Source organism: Acanthopagrus latus, chromosome 5 (genome assembly GCF_904848185.1).
Source record: "Acanthopagrus latus isolate v.2019 chromosome 5, fAcaLat1.1, whole genome shotgun sequence".
Taxonomy (NCBI): Eukaryota; Metazoa; Chordata; class Actinopteri; order Spariformes; family Sparidae; genus Acanthopagrus; species Acanthopagrus latus.
The window spans coordinates 15,080,740-15,105,981 of NC_051043.1; the positions used below are offsets into that span (position 1 = coordinate 15,080,740).

A 25,242-nucleotide genomic window follows, 5' to 3' on the forward strand; every position below is an offset into this window, starting at 1 on the left:
TGGTAGTGAGTAGAAGTAAGTAAAACTGCTATTTTCTCTCAGTCCTTTGCCCCCTTAGATGCTTCAGAAATTACATTATCATACTTTACTATGTTGAACATTACAAATATTTTAAAATTAGAAACAAATTTAGAAAATAGATTTTTTTTCTTTCTTGTACTTAATTATCTACACTGCAGAGTAGCAAAATTAAAGATGATAATAAAAAAAAACATGCCAAGATGTGCAATACTCTCAACCACATCTTTTTTTCATCTCTGAAAAATTAGCAGTTCAAGTCAAGCTTGTATTTCACAGCATGAATTACAGCAATTTTTTTCAATAATGTTATTTTTCACATTATTTTCCTTATTGTTTCCCATGGTTTTTTTTGTACCTTCTTAAAGCATTTTTGCCTTTAGTTAATAGTGGAGAGTTGACGTGCAACAATGGAGGCCAGAGTCAAACTGGAAATGTTGCAGTCACATGGTCAACTCTCTAAACCTCTCAATCCACATGGACTCCCCTTATTCTGGGCATTAAATTTATTTTATTCTGTGCATTTTTTTTTTTTTTTTAACATTCAACAGCAGATAAAAGAACCCCCAAACCACCCAGATAATGTGTGTTTCAGCAAGATTGAATGTCTGAATGAGCAGCTAAGTGACTTACACACAGTGATTCACAGATGAAAGCCAGTTGTTGTTACTTGCGGTTTCACTGTGTGGCTACAACAAAAGACTCACAGCTGCAGAGCAATGAATCAGAGACGAGGCTGGAGCGGAAACCTGAGCCTTTACTTCCCTCTACGGGCAGCAGGTGGCGGTATGGTATCTCTGTCTGGGTCCTCCATAGAGACGTCAACTCCCCTGCATGAGTTTAACTGTAAGAGACCCCCGAAACTGGCTCCCGCATCAGGCCAATAATAAATAACACACCAATTGGGGGCTGTTTCAACTGGTATGATTTATTAAAAGTTAGTGCATTAGATCAGGGCAATAATTGAAGTTATGATTAAGGAAATGACAGGATTGGGACCCGTGGAGGATGAAAAATGGATGCAGTGATGGACAGACACACACACAGACAGATCTGGTTTGATAAATAATTCACAGTTGGATTAAACCAGATTGAGATACAAGCCGGGCCTTTTTGTAAGTGTTTTTTTTTTTTTTTTTTTAAGATCTCTCTCTTGGGATTTGCTCCAAACCTGCCGCCAGGAAGCTCTCGCGCTGGTGGCATGTTGCTCTGGGGATCATCATTGTCATCATATGCAGTCCAGTATTAAGATGGATGCTGCCTGATCCCATCAAGATAATGGGTTTCATGTCTCCTGGCGTAAAGGGGTGGGGGGGAGTTGTGGGACAGAAAAGGTCTCTGCAGCTGATTTCTTTTGTTTCCTCCCACATCTCTGCAGGCATCTCGACCCTGTGAGTCCACAGCACATGCTGCCACGCGGGGAGAATTGCAGCTCATCCTAATGCAAAATGAATGCCTCGCGAGTAAAGTACGCATCCTCAGGTTGGAAGCTGAGAGGAGACTTTGGGTTTCCAGCCAGCAAGGCAGCCAGGACAAAAGAGAGGCACTTTGTTCACAGCAGAGGGGTTGTTCTGTCTCCATAATGGAGGGGACGACACACACACACACACACACACACACACACACATATCACAATGCAAAATGAATGCATTATAAGATAAAGTTACAAAAAAACTTCAAACCAAAAGTAATGTACCTAAAGTCACAAAAATTAATTAATATTATATTTATATAAGTAACTGCTGATTAAAGAGGATTAAAAAGCATATTTTATGAGGAGCAGTGTGAGCATGACCTACAAAATGAAAATGCGCAACTGATGATATCCAAAAATGTAACACATGTCAATACTTGAGTAAATGTCATTTCAGTTTTGTAATCATGTGTCTTCCTGTCATTTCTTCGACTTGCAATGTCTTGAAACACTGACGCAAAATTCTAACACCATTTCCACACAGAGTGCCTTTGGATTGATGTTGTGTAGGAAGATTAGACAAAAAATAATTGGAGTTGGAAAAAGATTGGAGTTGAAGTACATTACTCAGTGTATGTAAAATGTAATTCCCTTTAAAGCCTTACTTTCCTAAAGCAAGTAAAAATCTTCCGGTCCAAGAATATTCCACATTTTTCACGAACAATTCATCACAAGGTCAACTTGCTTATTTGTTCTGACACTTTCAGACACATCTTTTGGGCGTTCTCAGCAAAGAAACCCTGCTCAGTTGCTCACTTGTGGTCACATGATAACAGGTGGTCACATAAAACCGTCCATGACAACTGAGCAAACTCCATCAGCGGAGGGAGACTATGATATGCGGCTGAAAGCTTCAGAAGAAAGAATGAAGAAGGAACATGTGAAGGATTTTTTTTTTTTGTTTCTGTATCTGAAGTCAACAATGGACCTTCAAGCTCAATATTTGAGTTTGTTTCAAATGAAAATGAAATTGCTCCAAGAATTATTATAGCATTCTATTTTAGGATGCAGACAATTTCTATAAAGTCTTCTTTCTTTTTAAAAGTTGATTCTGTGGGAAACACAAGAGGAGGAAGCCTCATTCAGCCCCCCTCACTCTCGGCTAAACCCTGCAGTGTGATTCACCTAAAATAGGAGACAGGGGGTGAGGGTGGGGGAGTGGGCCATGGGGGTGAGTGGGCAGGGCATGGAGGGGAGTGGATGTCTCAAGGTCAAAGGCAGAGCGGCGAATTGGGGTGGAAGCAAACTAATGAGTTTTTCCGTTCTCTCCCTGCCCCGGACCGCTGGCATCACCTCGCTGTCCTGTCAATCCACCTCACCCCCACCTTCCCCTCCTCAACACAACCAACCTATCTTCTCCTTCTTCTCCCCCTCCCATCTTTCTCTCATCCAACCTTCACTGCAGAAATGAAAAAAAAAAAAAAAAAAACAGGAAAAAAAGTGTTTATTTCTGAACAGGCCTCTTAATCTATTTGGACTGGGCGTAATAGGACATTTGCATGGTGAGCACAGTGAGGTGTCAGCGATAACCACGGGGTTGTGACATCCCCTCCGAAATATGCTGAGCTTTCGCTAACCTCTCATCAAACACGCTGATCTTTATGGACTGTATCATATTGTGCCGTAATGTGCTTTATTGTCCACAGAATAAGCTTTTCTTTAAGGTAATTGGAAAGCGGGAAATGGCCGCTATCGGCGGACTTTTTAAATACATTATTCCTGAAATGTGGCTTGTGTAATGACCCTGTCGGTGTAAAACGTGAGATTTATCTTGGCAGCAGAAATTGATCCATTTCACCTTTGTCTAATGGAAATTTTTATCAAGTATTATCTGTTTATGTAAATGAGCGTGGCCCCTGGAACGGAGGGGATAAAAAAGTCTGGAGGGGGGAGCAGTTAATCTAGGGCCTCTTTACGTGTCAGTCTGGACATAATGCATACAGGATTCATCTCTGTGGGGGTGGTGTGTGTGTGTGTGTGTGTGTGTGTGTGTGTGTCCTGTGCTTCTATCTCTATGAAAGCCTCTTTGACTTGTAGACCTCCACAGTGAAGACGTTTTTGTTTGGGGGTATTTTGGATGGTCCTCAGTTCTTAACAGAGTTTTAAGGATTATGGATGGAAGAATGGAGGGCAGATGCAGTGTTGATGTTTCAAGATGCCTTCAAAGAGAGACTTTAATGTCCTAGAACAACATCACCTCATTCTGCACAAGGACGCCTAAACAAAAACACGACCAGACAGAGCCAGCAGGCACTTCTGAGGCATTCTGTTTCTCTGTTTTCTTCAAATCAAACAGCCTCCTTCTCCACGACTGATATCTAATTTCAGATTTAGTCTGTTTAATCTCAGAATTTAAGGATTAAACATGTCAGTATTGATGAGTATTCCAACTGGTGTGTGAAAGTCTTTTAACGCATAATCAACAAGTCTTCAAACTCCTCGCAGTTTAGTCTAAAACGACCTATGAGGTTTTTTGTCTGTTCTGCCCTCAAAACTGTAACTGTAAAACTTGAGGGAGATAAAGTAAAACTTATGTTCCAAGTCATTACAGTATGGTTTCTTTCTGGTTATTTTTAGCCAAGTAAAAACAATGTTCAATCTCAGATGAATCAATAATTTCACCCAAAGCAACGGTGTGTTTCATTTAGTTGCTTGCCACTTTACACACAATTTGTACATCCAATGATTAGTAATAACGGATAACAACAGTTTTTTCTGCTACCCCCGAGGTCAAATAAACTTAAATAAACTTGAGGTGCTTCGGAGGACTGTTTTCCTGAAAAGGTCCCCATTCTATTTATATCTTGCTAATGCATACAGGGATGTGACCTGCTACTGACCTTCCAGTCAACCTGCTACTACTGCACAACCACCACTTCCTCGTTAGTATAGTGGACAGTATCTCCGCCTGTCACGCGGAAGACCGGGGTTCGATTCCCCGACGGGGAGTATGTATTTATTTAGTGGCGGAAGTAGGGACTTGACTTGGGGATTTGGAGTAGCTGGAGAATATTAAGCACTGTCGAGGTGCCCTTTAGCAAAGTACCAAGCCACAACACTGCTCTTTGGGCTCCAAAACATGTGTGGTAGCCCCTTAACTCAACTATTTTATACATTGAGATTGTGTTTGTGTGTTCTGTGAGTGGAAAAAATAATTTCCCCTTGCGGGATTAAAATAGTAAATAAAAAACAAAACAAAGCAGCTTTCAGACATATTCAAAATACTGGCTTTGTGTATAGCTTTTTAGGAAGGAGATGCATGTTTTAAACAAATTGTTGTTTGATGAGAAAAGGAGAATGCGAAAATAACTAGTACTCTGCTGCTGAAGCCCATAACCGTATTAAATTGACTTTAATGACTCAATGTTGTGTGCTAGGGAATGCTTTGGGCTGTAAAATAAAAAACCCGAAATCCAAGTCTTGCTACAGACATTTTGACAATGTGAAAGAGTAAAAATGGTTTTTAAATTTATGTCACAGATGTCTTTCATGTACAGCGTTATGAGAACATGTCACTCAAACATTAGCGGCACATAAAATGAGGCTTTGAATGTCCACAACACAGCATGGGCTGAGCTTGTGTTAGTGGTATTTCTGGCCCCATAATGTCTATTCATCACATGGGTTCTTAACATATTTCCATATCATAAAACTTTTTCACAGACAGCTCCGTTATGTGCGGCATTATACGGTAACTCAGTCGTTTGGACATGTCAGCTGCAGAATAGATGGCACATTTTGGATCACCGACTGTGCCGCATGAAAAATGAATGAATGGCGTGGAAGCTGTGTGTAGTGGCTACAGTCACTGAGAAGAGGGGCTGTAAAGATTGACAAGGCCCCCCTCACTTGTGTTTTCATTGCAGCGGACGCTTTTGATGTTTTATGGGAGAGGCCTCGCCTTGTTGCCGGAGACTTTGCCGTGACAGCAGTGCGACGGTCTTGAAATACAGCTGGTGGGGGGGATTCTCCACGGAGGGCAGCAAATGGAGCTTCACCAGGAGCCAGCGATTCCCCCGGTGGCCCCTGCTGTCATCTGCCATCCTGACAGGCAGACAGAGAGGGAGATAGAGAGGGGAGAGTCAGCCGGGCTAAGTGACAGACACGCCAATGTGACCCAATCCACCAGAGGGAAGGCTTCATCACTGTCTTAAATGCCCTGATTTTCTCAGAGGCCAGAGACTGAGAAGACCGGGTCTAAGCCCGGGCCAACCTCAGTCCGCGACCCCCCTGGTGATCAGACAGTGGCCGTGATGCATCGCAGCGACCAGAGTTCAGCTACAGCAGGCAGAGGGGAGGGAGCAGACAAACAGAGAGACGGTGTAATACAGAGGATGATGTATGACATCAAGCACAATGCTGCTGAACAGACACTGCGCTCAGAGGTCGTCTGGCAACAGCAAAGGGTCAGTAGTCTTTTGGTAAATTCAGCCATTTTACAACCTACTTCCTTAGATTTATCCTCAAACCTATTAGAACAAGCAGAAATGTATGAAGTGAGATCTGCAGACATGGCAACATCACAGCTTTACAGTACATTAGAGTGAGCAATTAGATGATAAAACAATAATTAACTATTACATTAAAAAAAATGTTGAAAGGGAAATAAACGTCTGTACAGATATCCGATGCAATACAAAACTCCAAGCTCAACACCTGTAGTAGGTAGGCTGGTATGGTTATCTGAACAGGGTCATTAAATCATTTAACTTGCTTTGGTGCCAGACTGATTGAAGTTAATGGGAGAAACACACTAAACCCAACATGTCTACATGGTATGACTTCTGATGGAGAAATGCCTCAAGAACATGAAAGGACACACTTCAGAGAGTAGGTCAAGAACTGATTTTTTTTCCTCAGTTCAATTTGGGAAAGGCTCCTGTTTGCCATGTCATTGCAGTCTCATCCGCGATATTTGGCTGAACAGCCTTATCTATCACTAGGATAAAAAAATCAGTGGTTAAACCACTCTCTGAAGTGTGTTCTTTCATTTTCACAAGTCATACAACATAGATATGTTGGGTTTTAGCGTGTCCTTTCCCATAGATTTTAAAACAGCTGGCTCCATAGTCTGGAAACCAAGCCAAGATTTAGGTTCCTTGATCCAAACCAGGAAGTAGATCTTCAAAATACGATACTACCACCTGAGAGTTAAAATCCATCCACCTGTGTCAGCATCTCTTAACATCTCCAGTCCTGACCCAGCAGGATGATCCACCGGTGGGACATACGTGAGATATTCTGCCTCTCTTGGAAAGTGCTTTTCCCGCCAGTTCAGACCAGTATCTGTCGCTGAGAGATACAAATGGAGCCCATTTCATCCTCCCCCCTGGCACGTCTGGGACTCTCAACTTCTTAAAGAACTCAATGGCGAGGTCAGCCGTCAACTCCAGCATCTCACTGAGGTCCCCAGACCAGAATCAAAGAACCTATGAGGCCAGTGAGCTCTCACACTCTTCCCATACCCTCCATCCATGGCTCCTGGTATACTGGGACCTATGTGTAATTAAAAGGGGGCTTTAAATTGCCCCAAAGCATTAAAAATGGATCCTGTTGGCAGCAAATGGAGCATCTCTCTGCTCATCTCCTGCTATCTTATCTGGTCCTTGAGGGCTGGAGGCCCAGACAGATGCTCCTCCAGGAGGTGAGGGAGGTTTGATTGTGCCTCAGGAGGAAGTGGATGTCTGTGACCGGCTGGAGGCTTTTTGGAGGATCCTTGAAGGCATTAAGTCGGAATATTGCTGCTGAAAGACGCAAAAACAGTCCAAGAGTGACAGGTTGTTAGTTAAGGCAAACTTCAATCAAAAAATATTTTATTTTATCATACAATATGTAATTTCTGCCCCTTTGGGACTCTCTAAAAAAATAAAACATGTTTGTGGAGTCTGGGGGGCTGGGCGGAACGTGAGCTGCTTGGAAACAGCTAGAGAGTTTGGATTAGAGCCAGACCCTCAGAATAAAAACATGGCATCATATTAGATTATGAAGTTCCAGAACTGTTTACCAATGGTAGGAAAGCTCAGTGATGATTTTTATAACTTTGGGATTAAAAAGCGCCTTGATCTTCACTCCTGTTTATCAACCTGACTGAAGCAGCGATCTGAAAAGCTGACTTCAATTTGATTCGATTCGAGAGAGAAGCCTCTGGTGAGTCATCTACTGAATTCACCAAGGGCTGTCCTGAATTGAACCGCACAGCCACACACACCGTTGGTGTGTGCTGTCTGAAGCTAACGTCGGCTTGCTACTAGACAAATACGAGATAACCGCAATTTTGAATCAAGGGCATTGAGTTTATGTAATAAACCATCTGTAAATACAGTATTTTCCTCTTTTCATGATCCATCATGATGAGGTTAAGAGTATTTTTAAAGCATATTAATTAGGATTGTTTGAAATACAATGAGATGATAAGACTAAGGTGGTTATCAAACTTAAACCACAGGGAACCCAACACGGTTCCTTGATCAACACCTTATCATCTTGAATCTTCACTTTCTATAGTGTGTCATTATCCACATCAGCACCAAACAGAAAGCCACAGAAAGAAAGCGTGCTCCATCTCCACCAATGAGGAGCAGCTGCTTGTGTACTCGTTGCTGGAAGGCTAACCATACAAGCCCCGGCGTTTTCCCTTCACACTTATTACATTACCATGAGCTTGGTGGCGAGGGCACCGCTGCATCATAGACACGGCTATTACTTTGAGTGTACGCGGGGTGTCTGACTGTGTGTGTGTGAGGAGGAGGAGGCCCCTGACTCCTTGGCAACCCCCCTCCACCTCTCCCTCTCTCTCTCACACACACACACACACACACACACACACACACACACACACACACCAACCTCTTGCACCCGGTGTCAGAGCCTTCTCCTGTCAGTAATTTGTTGCTAATCAGCTGTCAGCTCGGAAGCGATGATGAGGTGATCATCGTGGGCGGTGGAAGGTAATGGCCTTAAAAGTCACAGAGTCAATGTCAATGGGATCACTCGGATTCAATCAGGGGCGGCCCGATGAAGGATGGCACCCGCTGACATTACCACTCATTTTGAGCCCAAGCATCTGGGCCCTAGTAAATAACCATCAGTGGGTGGGTCCGGGGGACAGGTCATTAGCCCTGAGAAAAATAAATATCTCCTCTCTCGTGAAGGCTGCAAGTCATTTAGCACAGACTAGGAAATTTCACCCTAGATTAAGTATGATGAGCCAATATCAGTCAGAGGAGAGGCCATACTGAGCAGGGGGCCCTGATGAGACTCGGGGAAAATTTATACGCGAGCCACAGCAAATGTAATATGATTTTAAAGGCGAGGAAATGTGTTGGCATAGGGCTGGAAGGAGGGACAGGACCACTTGAAACTAGAGTTTGACTGATGGGGGGGGTTTTAAGCACTGGTGTCTTTGGAGTGAAGCTGGTTCTTTCTGCTGAGATTTGGCTTTTTCTACTTTGCCTAATTTAGTGAAGCTGGTTCTTTCTGCTGAGATTTGGCTTTTTCTACTTTGCCTAATTTAGTGGCAAATATCAAACAAAATGTATGGTTTCAAATAGATTTCTATTCTCGTCAAGGTGGGAAACCAATATTAACACCAACTCTTTTTTCATATTTCATAAACAGGCTGAAACTGAAAATGTTATGTTTTTGTACATAGAAAGAGTCTATACCACCTCCAGGAGCAGGAAGCAATGGCTGGCTGATATTCAATAAATAACCTAATTTTATTGGCGACACCAAATTGTTTTTTATCAATACTTCCATAGCCTTACAAAAGTTTACAACCCTCTGAGGGCAGTGCACAAAAGCAAAATAAAGAAAGTAAAAAAAAAAAAAGCTAAAAAGCTAAAAATATATGAAGTTGTTATATACAGTACATTAAATTTTGTGATGTGCGAATGTCATGTTTCAACAAATGCAAACATCATTGAAAAGCCCAATTGAGAATAAACCCAAGACAAAAAGTGAAGTAAACCATCCATATAAATGCTCACCTCTAAGCGCTGTGTCTCCCTATCATCTTGCCAAACAGAGGTCAAAGGTCAACTACCGGTGACCTTGGCAGGAGGTGGGAGCAACAGGAATGTAAATATGAGACACATTATGCTGTTGCTAAGTTGAAGAAGGTGTCTAATTGGCTAATCAATGCTGTGGCTGCAAGTGGGCCTCCCCCTCCACCCCCCTGCAGGTCAGGAACTCACAGCATGAACCACAGCTTGGAGGATGTTGCTAAGTTCTTACATCACACAAGGAAAATGCACACACACACACACACACACACACACACACACACACACACACACACACACACACACACACACACACACACAGAAACCCTCTCACGTCAGTGATGCCACTGTTATTCGTGGCTATTTATGCTTTCACTATTTTGAAGTTTTCAGAGGGCTTGTGGTTCAATCTTTGACCTTGACCCTCTACAATGTGCAAATATTAGCCCATCATAACACCAACATTTTCTCTGACGCATCGTGACACAAAAAGGTTGAGAGCTAATGCATTAGATTACTGGGTAATAAACCAATTTCATTGTGTTATCTTTAGGAATGGTATTGACCTCATCTATAGATATTAACAAAGGACATATGAAGGAGAATTTGTACTATGCCTGACACAGCATGCTTTTGAACCTCCACTATATTTCATCCTTTCGCTCACGGAGTGAATTTTTGGACTACAGTAGAAGGAGACTATATTAAGCATCTAAGCATATAAGTCGAGCACACACGTCATTCAACTTGACTAATGTAAAGCCTTGATGATGCACAAATGACCCTGGCGGCTTTGAACTGTCATCAATCCAATTAATAGGAGATGGCTCTGAATCCATTAAAGCAAATATAATACAAACATTATTATATTAACCTCCAAATCTAGGCTAATTCTATCAACATAATTAATTTAATCCATTTGCAAAGTGCCGGTTTTATGAATAATTAACATCAACATTTAAATATTAATATTTGTTCATGTATCTCAATTGTGTTGGAACGCTGCTGAGCTGCTCTCAGTGCAGCTGTGGACATGTGTGTTTATAAGTATGTACAAGTAAATTTGACAGCTTCAGTCATTGCAACAAATGCCTCAGACAACGTATTGTATGTTTACAGTGACGTGACAAAGGCCTATGAATTACAGTACAATGTCCACTGGGAGTACGAAAGGAAAATAATGTGATTGGCATAGAGCCACATGTCGGTCACAGTAGGCCGAGATTTGTGTCACCCTTACTGACAGTTAATGTTTTTTTTTTTTAAACATGACCTTATTCTACCAGGCTTTAGTCATACTGGTGTCAGACTAGAAAGGCTCATGTGTGTTATTCTGGGGAGCAATCAAAAACAATTCATTTGGAGGACTTGGGGTGTATAGGTGAATGTGTTCCTTTGGATGTATGTTTGTATGTACAGTATGTTACATATGTGTTTAACAGATATATTATGCTTTCATTAAATGCCATAACAACAACAACTCAGTTCAGTAGCTGCTGAAAAGAGATTGGAAAGCCTGCTCTGTAACATTTTCATACTTTACACTTTACTTTCTAGTTTCTTCGACTTGATTGAACTTTAGTCTAGGTTTCAGTGGTAAGTTTAAGGAACCTTTGAAGGACTGAAAATGGTTACACCTACCTGTGAAACAGTGACTCCTGGGTTGCTGCAAAGCCTCAATCAGACTGATTTGTGCAGTTGTCTAAAAGAGAGGGGGCGATAACATACTTAGGTCATGTGTGCATACCTGAGCTAGCTCTATGACAAGTAGTTGACAGCTCTGAATGCAAATTAGTGCAATAAGCTTAAATGAATTTCTCAAAAACAGTATTTAAGAAAATCATAGATGTAAAAAGATGTAATTTATAGATATGTAGTTTTTGTTCCTTTTCAAAAGAAAAACATGACCAATAAAAAATGAATCAACAACTTTAAATCAAAGGAAATTAAGGAAACACCTGACATAAATATTTGTTGTTTGAATATTGGCTAATCGACTCTACTTTTCAGGAATATTTAGGTGTACAACCATTGAAGACCAATAGGAGAGGATAAGGGACCTCAAATGCAACCAAACTTTATTTTTGTTTATACTGAATTGGTTGTCAGTGAGTAAAGAGAGCCTCTGTGCTCCAGCTTGCCTTTATGCTGTGTATAGACCTTTGGGAATGTCAACTCAACCAATCACATCTTTGTATCCAGAGGAGCAGTCTGCATTACATCTCGTAAACTTTTCTATGGAGGTTCAAAGAAACCAAACAACAACACTGATGTACAATGCCCCTGTCATACTTTTAAACTCAAGTTAACAGAAAACCAAAAAATACTGTTTATCTAAAACAAATTAAGCAGCTGATGAGAGCAAAGTCATTGGGTAGTTCAAATTCAAGCTGGTTCTTAATGATGGCAAAAACAAGAGTTACAACATAGTTTTGATTGGTTGTAACATTGCTTTCAATACGAGACCATCATGTTGCCGTGTGTGACCACCAAACACTGGCGGGGATGTGGGAAGTGTGTTTGGGGGCATAAATGGAGAGAGAGACAGACAGACAGAGTTGGCAGCACCGTCTGAGCCCTTCAGTAAGGTCAGCTCACTCGCCCCACTCCAAAATATCCCTGGGAGAGAGAGAGGGAAGTACATTATACCTAATGATGCCTCGCCAAGAGTTGCTGAGTGTTGGGCATTGGGCGGGAGAACAGGGGGAGATATATGGCCAGGACCCAGGAGGTGAGGGAGAGGGGGGAGCGAGGGGAGAGAGAGAGTTGGTGAACCCGACTGTGAAGAATCTTCCCCATGAAAGTCGGTCTGACTGTCTGTCTGTTCGTGCAAACCCGCAGACTGAAAGTGGCTCTCAAATGTTTTTGTATGAATGTTTTTGCATCAAAGCTGCTGCCAATCTTCTCTAATTTTCACCCGTCATTTCAAAAACATGTCACTCATTTCGATGTAGACACTAATGTGGATACACATTGATAACACATCGCTTTCTCTGATTTTGGCACCATGTTCACGATGAACTGGGATTTCTACTTCCCTGAAAATGGGTCTTTTAAAATATGTATATGTATGATTAGAGCTACACTGTGAAAAAAAAACATGTTGCAACAAAATTCAAACATTTAAGATTTCAGGGTTCACATTCCACATTCTGGATATGTGTCTGGTATTTGAATCTTCAGTGTATTTTGTTGTTTGTTTTTTCCCAAATCTGTTGGAAATTACCAAAATCATGCATTTGTTGGAGACTAACCTAAAGTCAAGAGAGGACAAAATATTGTACTTATCCATAAAGTGACCAGAAACACAAACACCAAATAATTTAATAAAGAGAATCCCAAAACGAAACAAAAACTACAACATGTAATGCAGGAGCGCACCAGTGATGGGCCCATCAGACCAGACCTTCATCGTCATGTAGTGAACACTGTGAAACAGTTGTGGTTTGGTTAGGTTTAGGGAGAACTACATAGTTAGGTTTAGGAAGAGATAATGGTTTGGGTTAAAGTATGTGAGTAGGTGTTAGTAACATTAAACATACATGAACATACATTACGTACATGTATTACCTGTATTTGGTTGAAGCTACAGTACATATTTGCCATAGTTTTGTATAAGCCGCACTAGGTATGCTAGTTAGGAAGCATGTTGGTCGGGAATAACTGGGTAAATTTGTATTTTGATCAGTTCCTTTTCTTGCCAGTAAATGATTGGTTATTATTACCCATCCACCCATTCAAGCTTAAAACATTCAATGTACTGGCTCCACAGCAGATGTGCCTCTACAAATAATGGCCCTATTAAAAGTTTGTGTATTCCTCAATAAGACGATTTAATTCATGCTTAAAGAATGTGTCCCTGTGCAGCTTGAATTGTTTGTGATCTTTTCCTAAGGCACTTGCAAATAAACAAACTGCCGTGTCCAGTGTAAGAGGCAGGTGCTGGGTCCAGGTGGGCCTGCCAACACTTGAAGCTGGCACGGACCAGCAGGTGGTCCGACCGGGCCAAGAGTCCACCAGGACTGATACCATACCTCTAACAACCAAACTCCCCAGACAAGAAAACTATAAAACACATACACTGACTGAGTCCTTTTAAAGGCAAACCGGGAGGGTGTGTGTTTGTGGACAAGCTGATTGTTGTGGTGAAATGATAAACTAAAGGGTCAAATTAGCCCCAAGTTTGAAATTGAGTCTGAGTGTGCCTGTGTGTGTGTGTGTGTGTGTGTGTGTGTGTGTGTGTGTGTGTGTGTGGGTCTGTGTCGAGGCTGATGAACCCTGCCTGGAAGACGATCATTAGTGAGTCAAATACCAGCACAAATGGCCGCCCGCAATAATGGCTGACATTCATCTACGTCTGAGTGTTGTCCAACTCTCCGCTAAACGCTCACACAATGAGGGAGCTGAAGTCTGATGAGTAAAAAGAAAAAAAACTTTGTGGGGTGGGGTGGGGGGGGGGTGCCGGGGGGAGAGAGTCCAACCTCATCTGGAAGTATAAATCTGTTTATACACGTTTACATTTTGAGCTGACATTGCCACTCAAAAGGACTGTAAATACCTCAGATGAACCCTAAATGACTTAGTAGCACATGATTACAAGGGAATAACGATGGAAAGTGTTAAGATCTGAGCTGTAGCGGCCTGAAAATAGATTCAACAAAGTCTCCCTCTCACCGTAGACTAACCATGTATGATGAGGTAGTGCAAGGGAAGGAAATAAAAGCTTGTTGCGTAACATTTTAACACTCACCCACTTTGGTGTGATCAATCAGGCGCCCGTGCACAGTCCATCCCTCTGCCCCCCCATCTGTTATTGCAAGTGCTGTCCATATAACAGGCGCCTGTCAATTTCGCCTGCTTTTTATTGACTCATCCTCTGAGCCACGGAGGGGTTTCGATCACAATTATCATTTTTTATGAATACATTTTCATGAATATATTAGCGTCCTCCCCACCAGCGCCACCCACCACACACATACACATACACATTTGGTGGAGTGTTGTTTTCTCACAGTTAATCAGTGGCCAGATAAATCAGAGGCCATATTTGCAGTCCATCTGCTGGGAAGGTGCAGTGGGCTCCAGACGCCATTCAAACATGCTGGACAATAACAGGAAGTGGAAAGACAGCACGCAGACGTTTGCGGGCATCACACTTCGCTGTTCACTATGTTCTGTCAATACAGATGTCAGGCTGAGAGGAGTTCTTGTTTCCTGGAACAGGACACAAAGAACTTTTTATGGTTCTGCATGTTGCAGTTTGTGACTAGTTCAGATTTATTTTATCACCAGGAAATAGCTGAAAATTGTACTCACTTTGTTTGGGAGGCTGAACTCATTGGTCAGCGGGGTTTCAGGGCTGAAAGTAAAGAACTCTCTCTGACCCGCATGCTACACACATCAACATCACAAAATCCTCAAGTTTCCTCAAAAAAAGACTATGTTGTAACACAAGTTTAATTCAGGAGAAATAAAACAAACGTTTGCTCAAAACAGTAGATTAACTTGGTCTCGTCCGACCAGTAGGTTAGGGAGGTGAATGTTTGCGAATGTTAGCTAATTTAAGATAGAAGCTGTTGTATAATCTGTGTAGTAGTTCATGGACCCACTGACACTTGAGGTTAGTTAGAAGACATAAAGTCTTGATTTACAACTTAAATGTAGCTTTTGTTTTGTAAACCTGCTCCCCCTACAGGAAAGGAAAATAAACAGGAAAGGAAAATAACAGCAATAGAAAGTACTAATGGCTCCACTTGTAAGGCAAAAGCATGGAAGCAGAGAATGGCTGTGTTTGCAACTATCTTTTTGCGATAACAGGTTGATTTATCCCGTGACCTGAAATAACAGCATCAAATTTGCAAGTACGGCTGTTCTCTCCTTCTGTACAATTGTGTTACAGCTGCTGGTATTTGTATCTGTGAATTCAATATATGTATAGTTAAAAACATTCAGCACCGAAGAGAAATGTTTAACTTTAATTGTTTTCTTATTGGCCTCTGCTGCCACTCACACCTTTTTTATCTAATTTTGGACAAATAAAATGCAGTAATGGTCTTTGTAAGGCTTGTGTTGACTCACTGTTTGTTTTATGAATGATCTTCATGTTGCAATGACTGATAGCAGACAGATTAACTTGTAGGCCCCAGACTTCCACAGTTGTACTGAATAGACTGTAGTAGTTATTGCTCAGAAACTCAAAAAGCATCTAGCAGAAATTAGTTTAAGAGATTGGTCATTTATAGACATTTACTATATTTATAGTAACAGACAACAGATGTACAAACATGACTTCTTTCTGACCTGAGTCACAGACATATGACAAGATGCCTTAGGATGAAACCGGGGTAAAAGAAATAAAATTAAAAACCAGGTAGTCAGAGGCAAGGCCTCTTTGCTTCAAATACAAAAGCGGCAACTCCACCGGTAACTCTCAGAAACTCTGAATAAAGACCAAAACGGGAGCCGGGTGCTTTGTTATTCCAGATGGCTTTATGGGTCATGAAAGAGTGATTCACGCATCACTTTAAAAGTGCTCGTCGCTGGCCTGCCGTCTAACTGCTCCTCTCCTTAAAAAGCGGGAAGCACCCCATCAATTATTTGCTAAGCAGCCATACTGAAGATCTCACTTTGAACAGTGTGTGGGGACGGCAGCCCTGTCAGCGTGATGATAGATGCACTGGAGGCTCATGCTGCCCCCAGCACGCCTCTCTGAGGGTCGGCAGCTGTACAAAGCCTGAGCTGTCAGTGTACGTGTGTGTGCAGAAAAGCAACACACACACACACACACACACACACACACACACACACACACACACACACACACACACACACACACACACACACACACACACAGTCATGCAGGCCCTCAAGTCCCAGGGATATGTGCATAAACACACCTGCACATATGCAACCCCTAATTTGCATAAACATCTTGTCTAATACACACATACTGGCACACAGTATACACACACACGCACACGTAGAAAAAATTATTGCACTTACATAAGCACATACACAGTACCTAAGTACAATAATTATTATCTATTTGGATCATCTCAATTCTGTTTTACTTCATGTTGCAACACTATGGTTGGGTATATTGTATTTCTTACTTAATTACTTACTTAAATTTATTTGACTGCTGCAGTTACTCCTTATTTTGCAGATTAAAGGTGCAATGTGTAATGTGTTCAAAACATTCCAAAAAGGGACTACAAATATCAGCAGAACATGAAGGAAGAGCAGTTTTGATCATGTGTCAAAGATGTCCATGTTTTGTGTTGGAGAGATATCTACTTAAGTTAGCATGCTAACCAGCTAGCCCCAGGTCCGAAAACCTCTTTCCCACACCTGCTGACTAATGGAGCTAACAAGCTAACAGTAGTTACATGTATGGATGTATAAAAAGAAAAGAGCAAGCAGCTGTTTGCATTCAATCTTGTGAAATGTGTCTGCTATTTGTTGGGCATATGAATTCAAGGTGGACTTTTAATGGGACGGAAATATTCTGCTGTTACTTTGAATGTGTCTTTCCAATCCTGCTGAAGCATGTGCACACAAATAGGAAGGCACCAACACGACCCCAACAGACAAATGATTGTAAGCAGACGAAGTCTTCTCAGTACTATAGGTTCATTAAACAAGCAAACAAAAAACAAATGAACAAAGTTAACAACCAGAGGAGCGTCACAATGAAACATTTGTTCTTGATTTGTGAATCATCTTAATTCTGCACAGCTGCAAACCTGCCAGAGCCCAAGCTACTAATTACACCGTTTGCCACTTTAATGTCCAATTTAGCCATTGAGGATTCATTTGGGTCAGAGGAGAATTAATAGAGCATTAATCAACATGGGTTAATTAGCTAATAACCTGTTAATTAAATCAGGTATTCAAAGTTCTGAGACGTGTAATGCTTATTCTACCGTATACGTGTCATTCACTGTAGAAACAGAAAGAGTGAGGCTGGACATGCATGTTGTAGCAGGGATGACAGCGAGTCAATAGAAATGTCACGGTGTTAAGTCTGACCTTCATCGCTCCATTAGGGTATCTCTATCTGCACCATTGTTATCCGCTCTTAACCCGACCCACGGCCCCGCCCACATCGACCCTTAACAAGTCTCATTTCCTCGGCCTCGTGATCAGCTGTGACAAATTTACACACAGAAAAAAAACACGCTTTTCGGATCAATGTCACCGTTTAGGCCAGCATAAGCCTCACGCTCAGCTGATGTTCATAGATTCCACTGAGCCGGATCAAAAATGGCAGAAAGCCAATAGCTGAGCTTGTCTTTGAAGTCCAGATCAGTGAATTACTTTGATAGTGCAGAGCCCGTCCTGGTGCTCTTAATGTGAAATCGATACACCCTCTTCCACTAACCAGTGTAAAACACTTGACCCGAGGATTGACTTTATTTTTTTTCCCCTCCCTTTGTCTTCTAAGGAATGGGTCCGTAAGTTCGAGGACAGCTTTTATTTTGTGGCGACACATGCTGAGGTGGCTGTTCCTTTTATATCAGACACTGTAGGGTCTTGGCTTTGGCTGCTCTGGCCTCAAACAGAGTCGATTCTGCAAGGTACAGAACAAACCAAGTGATGACTTACAGCAAATACACTTAAAGTATTAAGACACCAGAACATTCTACCCTTACATCCTTCACTCTTTTAGCTCCAGTCTTTTTTTTATACCAGATTGGAAGCATACTCTTGGCTTTAATATCATGAAAGGGGCCCGAAGCAACTTTTTTGAATGTGAATATTCCTTGAATATGATAAAATGTGCTAAGTAATACAAAGCAACTTGATAAATATACTACCACCTCTTATGTGAGCTGTATCTATCATAATGTGAACAAATGTGGGCACAACAGTAAATTTGGCATCTTGGTAAATCCACCTGCGCACATGCTAATGACTAGTGCAAATTAGGTCCAGTTATGGTTGTCATATAGGTTATATATTCAATTCTTCATTGTGATAAGATTTCTCACAAGTAAAACCCCAATTCCTGTCTACCAGAAGGCTACTGGTCATGCCTCACAGAGGTCAGAATATCTGGGGTCAAAGGGTCGAGTTTTTGAGACCCAACTGATTTGAAAAAAAAAAAGAAAAGAAAAAAAAGAAAAAGGCAGAGAACCTGCAGTCTTTATATCACAAATTAAAAGAGTGCTTCAGAAATTTCACACAAAATCGAGAGCATATTTCAAGCTGTGGGTGATTGATTGGAAGTAAAATGTTGTACAAGGATAATACTGAATGAGTTCCTTGGATTCCATGGAGGCATAACCCGTCCATGTGTTATCAAAAAGCTGCTTAAAATCAATTGTTGATGGGTTTTTTTCCTGTGCTGGTTCACATCTCTCCAGGTGGATCATGTTTTAATAAACCCTCAGTACATCCTCTTGACCCCAACGTGTCACTGTCTCCTCCTCCTGTCTGTCCCCACGCTCCCAGTCACCTCACCTTAAAGGAGGAGGCCACAGATCAATACGTTTGATGGGGAGGCAATAAGCAGCCCTATTAAGTGACAAAGGTTTACTCTGTAACAGCTGGGCTGGCGCGAGAGCCGAGCTTGTCTGACTAATGAATCGTGAAACAATCAGGCAGTAGCCATTTGTGTTTAGATCTGTAAATATGGCGCGGTACAAGTGCCAGACCATCGCTGGCACTCCAGCTGGGGCCACAGATGGTCTGGATTGGAGGCGAGGCGCAGGCAAACCGTTAGCTCCTCCGGCCCACACTGCACCGCACCTCCTCTGTCTCTGAGTGACAACTTCACTTTCGCGCTAACTTAGCCCGCCTGCCCCACATTGGGAGCCAGGATTTGGTTAAAAAAAACACACACACACACACACACAAAAAAAAAAACCCCTGACAGCTCCTGAATGGGAGCCCAGCCGATGAGCAGTCTTACTGCAATCCAGCAGAGGGAACCAGGGGGAGGAGAGAGCCAGGCGAATGAGGAAGAGCAATGATGATCCTGCTATTTAAAGACATGATCAACCTAATTAACCTTGGGATGCCAATGACTAATTCTGAGGTGGCTGGTCCACCACTAGAGTGGAGACGTGGAGGCCTCATAAATCTCACTAATAAGAAGCACTTTCTCAAATAGGAGGAACATGAGCACACAGGCTGGTCATTATTTGGAGGAGGATTGAAAATACTGTAGGTGGTGTTCTTATCCGTCATGCTAGGGGAGGTGGCGGCTGGTAACGCGATGGAGACGGACTGTATTTCGCCCAGGGACAGCTGAGTAAATACAGAAACATTCAAATTGACAAATACGAATTAATTTCAAAGCCTTTTTTGTCATTTGCCTGCACAAATGATTGAAATAGAGACAAAATTTATTCGAGGGTTGCGGCGAGGAAGGAGGAGGGGGTGCGAAGGGCCGGGGGTTAGCAAGGGGGGCGTCCTTGAAGATGGAGCTATGAATGAGATGAAAGGTTTATTTAATCTATTTTCAAGGTAAAATGATCTTCCAGTGCTTTACTCTACACATTTGGTGCAGTGAATGTGAAAGCGGTACAAAGCCATTACAATGCCCCCAAGTCTATTAAACTGAATGACAGACGTTGTTTACAACCCCAACTGCTTCTGCAACCGCACCATTATCGCTGCATACTGATGCAAGCATCAACAGCAGGATTGGCTGTCATTACAGAAGGACGGCTGAGCGTCTAAAAGCGACATTTATCAGCGTTTATGAAGGATTTGTAACCCGCTAATCACTAGATGGCAATTCTTTTTTCATTTCTTCCACCAGCATATTGGCCTGTGAACATTCTGACATGGTGTGTTTATTACTTCCAAATACCATGCTTGTCTTAATTCAACTTGTTCTTACATATACTAGAGGAAGTCAAGCATGTTATGATGAAGGACACATTAAATTAAATTGCAAACGCCACTGCAGAGGTAGTACATTATTTATTACTCTTTGAATAGTTCAAGACACAGTAATGATCCAAGTTCCAGTTGTATTTTTGCATTTTTCACAACTCAGAAGTGTGTAAACATTTCCAATAAAATGTAATTTGCTCCAGCTGGCTCCCACATCATATATACCCACTTGTGACTAGTTTTTACCTAATATAGGTCAGAGGTGTGTGTTGTGATAATGGTTTGTCGGCTAACATCAGGTTATTCTCCTCCCTGAATTTCACACCAGACGTTCTCATCGCTGATTTGCTCGACTGGACCCACCGAGCGAATGAGCGACAATAAGGTCTATAAAAATAATAATAATAATAATAATAATACATATAAAGCAAATGTTGGCTCACCATTTTGTCTTTATGTCTATATGTTAAAAGGCTGTGTTTATGCTGCTTCATCAGGCCAATTGACCTGAAGTAACCTCCCAAAAATACTGATGTGTGTCGCCTCTGCCTGCAATCAGTCTTCAAAATAAGAGCCAGAAGACGCAGTAAAGGCTTTTTGATAACTATAAAAGTTGTGATTGCTAGCTCTATGTCGGTCTTTTGCTGCTATTTAAAATAAATAAATAAATAAATAAATAAATAAATAAATTATTACAACAAATTAACTTTGAATACATTTGAATGTGAAATTGCAAAATTACATGTTAAGATCCTCCATTATGAGGTGTTTACATCACTTTATCGCTTACATAAGTGCAGCTTTCAGGCTTTTATGTTCAATTGACATTCAGATGTTCTCCTAAACACAACACCCTGTCTGCTCCTGTATCTGGATGTTCTGCTCTGCCATGTGTTACAGGGATATTTACGGGCATCTAAATGTGCATGAGCGGGTCTGCAGAGCCTTTGTTTCACAGTGGTAATAATGCCAGGCCCAGACCTACTGTCCTTGCCCCTTCATTCCACTGAATACAATCCCAGGCAATGGAACTTTTTGCGCAACGTTAACTGTCACGACCCGCGGCGACGGCTGGAAATGGCTTAACTAAACTGTCAGATCTAATAAAGCCAATAAAGGGATCAGATAAATGTTTATTACATAGTGGGAAAAGATCATTTCTGGACAGAAATTGAGGATGACCTTTCTGGGTAATTCCTCGCTGCCTTTGCTCCCCCCTCCTTCTGCTGGATAAATCACCGGGTCCCTTTTGTTTCACGGCTGATGGAGCCTTGCTGACGTGGGATTGTTAAAAGCCTGCTCCCTCTTATTTCTTTGTCTCTCCAATTACAGGAGCCCTCTGAGTCTGAATGCCACCTCCACATACAGACAGCGGCAGGCTGCTGTGCTCCTGCTGTTACAACAGTCAGATGAGCTAGTAATGTAATACTGGAGTCTAAATACAGACAGAGCCCTTCTTTAATGACTATCTGCTGCAGCAGCAGTGCTGTTAAGGAAAGTGAGCTTTAAAGATGTTACCTATAGACCAAAATCACACAAATGTTTGACTCTGCGACATGTAGGTGATGTAGCCCCATGTGTTTGAATGGCCTTGTTGACAGAAAAAATAACCTTGCTTCGCCATTTATGCGAGTTCAAGTCTTTTTAACGTTTGCACTGGCAAACTTGTGAACATAAAGTCTCAAGTACGCGTTACCATGATCACCAGTTGATCCGAATAAAACAGACAAACATGAGAGCCCATTTTTAAAAGTATGACTAAGGGGTGGGATCACTTCACACATGATTTGGCTCCTTTACGCTGCCTCTTTGCTTCTGAATTTAATTTTAAAACAGATTTTAAAATACTGTTCCCTCGCATCGCCTGTTAAGTCCATGCTATGAGCCCATAGACTGCCTGATAATCTGCGTCTGTGTTCTCAATTAAATTGCTTCTCGAATAACATGTTAACTAACATGCAGCTTTCTCTGATTTTAGTTGTTGATTTGGTTTCCTCTTCCACTTGTTGTAAGTCTTTTTTTATATTCTGCATTTATTACACTCTTGTTGATGTATAGCATCTAGTGGCCATTTGAAGAACAGCAGCTTCAACAATCAACTCTGGCGTCTGCCACTTGGACAGTAATGCTGCCTTTGTAGTATTACCACATCTGCCAAGTTAACTACAAGTTAACAAAGTCAAACGACATCAGCTCAGCGCTCATTATTAATGTAGAGGGGGGAGGTAACTGGAGTCAGTGTTATAGTTGAAACCAATGTAAAATTAAAGCCTTACACAGAAAACACTCATCAAATATGGATGACGACACCACGAGCACCTGCACATCACGGGTTCACTGCTGAACAGATGTGGCGTGATGAGATCAGGTTAGGGGGTGTTCGAAGATGCCTCCTTACTGCCCGATCCCCTTTATTCTCCTCTCAGACTGCCCCTCCCTCCCCCCGTCCTCCCCCCGCCCCTCCTTGGCCTGTCCTCTGAGCTACATGTGGCATGGCTGCCTACTGCTTCCTGTGACAAGCCAAGCTGTCCGCTGACCACTTCATTTTTGATGTTGGCAGGCGAAACTCGAGTGGCGGCAGCCTGTGTATGCATGTGTGTGTGCGTGCACACTCGCGAACACGCACAGACGCACACACATGCACACACACTGGGTTCAAGGGAACATCATCCAAGAAGAGGAAGAGTTTCCAAATGACCAAACACAGGCTGCTTGATGAGTGTTTGCTTCGCCTCGTCTTTGTTTTCTCTCCATCTCCAGCTCAGAAGTCCATCATTGTATCTCTGTTTATCTTTCATTCCCTTTCTTTCTTCTTCTTCTTTGTATTGGTATTTATATTTCTGTCTGTCTTGGATGCTGTTTTTCTCTTTGTTTAAGCATTTATTTTTCCTCCTGTTTGACTTTCTTTCACTTTCTTTAAGATTTTACTTTCCCTTTGTCTCTGTCCAGTGTCTGTCTTTCTTTTTCCATATAATGTCCATGCATAGAGTGTTCTCTTTCTTTCTTTCTGTCTTTCTTTCTTTGTCTCTCTCTCTCAGTCTGTCTCTTCATTTGCTTTAAAGTTTTTGTTTTATTTTATCTTTTTTTCTTTTTTGTCACTGTTCATTTTATTTGTCTGTCATTCTATTGTTGCCTTGTCCTTATTTAGTTGTTTTCTATGTCTTCCATGTCTTGTACTAATGTTCTGTACTTTCCATTTTCTAGTATTCCAAACAAATGTAGGTTGTGGTAGATAATAAAACTGCAGCTGATCCTGTCTTTTTAAAGCACCGCCACATCAGCTTGGATGATTTCGGCATTTCAGACTTTGATAAAAGTTTTGATGTTCCTCTAAGAGATGGATATGATGAACATTTGAATCATTTGATTTAACAGCAATGTTTGCAGCTCATGTGACAGAAAGTTAAAAAAAAAAATGTTTTCACAAAACAGTAACTTAATTTTCTCTGTTCATTTTTACTGCCCTCTTATCATAAGACTAAGCTATGACTGTTTTCCACGGCTTCTTCACCCATTTAAGAAAATATTGGATAATATCAAAAAATAAATTGTCATAAAGCTGAAAACAGGGCTGTTTTTCTTGACTTTTTAAAAAGAGTTTTGGAGAACATGGTTTTCACAGGAAATTCAACTAAAAGTGAAACTAATAAAATGAAATGTTTTACATGTTTGTTTCTTTTCTTTCGTGCACTCCTTTGTCTAATGCAAAGGATATCACGTATGGCCGCTACACTGGACACCAACATATACCGTGTTCTCTGCATCTGTTTCTGTTTCGGCATAATAGACAGATTTGAGCTCATAGACATGTCAAGGCCCCTGTTTAAGGTCAGATACACATTAGACTTTAAGGTCAGGATCGGTGCTACCATGCTGAGTTCATGATCTTTGGAGGCACGAGGATAACAGAGTGTGCGCGTGTGTGGTCACAGCTATAGAGTGAGAGTATATGAGACAGGAGGGCCTCACCCAGCCCATTAGATGTGCGCACTGGCCTGTGAGATGTTGTATCACTTTAATTAGCGGGGGGCTGAGGGCCACGGCAGCGTGAGGAGATGGGGAGAAGGTTGATTGTGTTTTAGTCATTGCCTAAAGCCACGGACCCCCCTCCATCCTCGTCACCCCGACCCCTCCAACCCCCTCCTCCTCACCCTCATGTATAAAGTTTTGTCAAGCTTGGCTTCCTCTCCATGTCGCTCTTTTGTTAAAATGGCTGATGACAAGATGTCTATTGTTGTTTAGATACCCTGAAATTGTTTTTTATTTATATCCCGCATTTTTTTTCTTTTTTTCTATCTTCATATTTTAAAAATTCAAATTACACTGCCATAAAAACATCCCTTCTTCCTTTTAACATCACAACATTCTCTTTAATTGCAGCCACATTTCCATATTACCCAATCTGTGAGACCATTCATTAAGCCATTCTGCCTCTGGCCTCATCTGAATTTGAGAAAACTGGGCAAAACTTAAACGCTGTCACACCGTCTGAATAAATTGCAAAATAATGAACATTTTAGATAACTACGGAGAATCAGAGCACGCTGACTGCACCCTGGCACCGAGCCAGACCCCGCAGACGGTCAGAGATGGAGCCATAGAGAGCGGGAATGGGGAATCTGGGTAATTGGACTCATTGTCCCATTGTAGAAGCTAATGAAGTGATGCAATTGAAAGGATGATTCTTCGGGATTGTCTTAAAAGTAATTCAGCAGCTTGTAGCATGAGACAGTCTGAACGAATAACAATAATCAATGACGTTTATGAAAACAACACAACATTAGCTGCAGAATGACATCCACCAGTTTAAAATATGAAATCGAGCAGAAAATTAAAACAAATTCTCATAATTTTGATGGATAATATTAAAGGTGCTCCTGCTGGCACCAAGCTTATTTA

The 25,242-nt window shown here is 41.6% G+C and overlaps 1 long non-coding RNA gene and 1 other non-coding gene across 12 annotated transcripts in view; one reads left to right on the forward strand and one right to left on the reverse strand.

Annotated features, from left to right (window-relative positions):
- Positions 1-928: 928 nt before the first annotated feature.
- Positions 929-25,242, reverse strand: part of LOC119019569 — a 100,217-nt gene continuing 75,903 nt past the window's right edge. For 4 of the 11 annotated variants that reach the window (XR_005075084.1, XR_005075086.1, XR_005075083.1 and 1 more), the window contains 2 exons: positions 11,137-11,197; positions 929-7,236 (listed from right to left, as the gene is read on the reverse strand). This is a non-coding gene — a long non-coding RNA (uncharacterized LOC119019569). Of the gene's footprint in view, positions 7,237-9,480; positions 9,544-11,136; positions 11,198-25,242 lie in introns of all 11 variants that reach the window. The other 7 variants (XR_005075081.1, XR_005075082.1, XR_005075087.1 and 4 more) reach the window with 7 other exon arrangements.
- Positions 4,370-4,441, forward strand: trnad-guc. The gene has a single exon. It is a non-coding gene; the product is annotated as a tRNA-Asp (tRNA).